A 708-nucleotide genomic window follows, 5' to 3' on the forward strand; every position below is an offset into this window, starting at 1 on the left:
TATAAAATCAAACTGGAATTCCATCCGGACCTGGTGCGTTATTTGCTTTTAAATCTTTCAGTTGTTCCTCTATGCCAGGGATGCTTATTACTATGTCGTCCATACGGTTGTCTGTCCGACGGTCAGATGGCGCTATGTTTGTGCGATTCTCTTGCGTGAACGATTTCTTGAACATGAAATTCAAAACTTCGGCTTTCGTTTTGCTATCTGCAGCTGCCACACGAGACCGGTCAACAAGGAACTGAATGGAAGCCTTATACCCGGTTGCCAATTTTACATAAGATCAGAGTTTTTTCGGGTTCCCTGCCAGATATTTTGCTAAGGTGTGACGCTAATAGTTGTTGTATGTTTCGCGCATAGATCTTTTCTCAGATGCACGAACCTGTACTAACTCTCGCTTGTCGTCATTTGTATTTTCCCTTTTGAACCGAGAGTGCAACAGCCTCCACTTCCTCAGCATCCTCCAAATTTCGTTATTAAACCGTGGTGGGTCTTTTCTATGCTTTATCCATTTACTAGGACATAACTATCTACACCACTGTTTACAGTCTGCTTAAACTTCGCCCATAATCCCTCTACATCCATCGTACTGGAACTAAGTTATGCTATTTCACCATGCAAGTGAGATGCTAATAACTGCTTATCTGCTCTACTAGCAGAAACACTCTCCTATCCTGATTGACTTATTTATTAACTTTCGTAATCATA

The sequence above is a fragment of the Schistocerca piceifrons genome, chromosome X, assembly GCF_021461385.2.
Source record: "Schistocerca piceifrons isolate TAMUIC-IGC-003096 chromosome X, iqSchPice1.1, whole genome shotgun sequence".
In the NCBI taxonomy this organism is placed as follows: Eukaryota; Metazoa; Arthropoda; class Insecta; order Orthoptera; family Acrididae; genus Schistocerca; species Schistocerca piceifrons.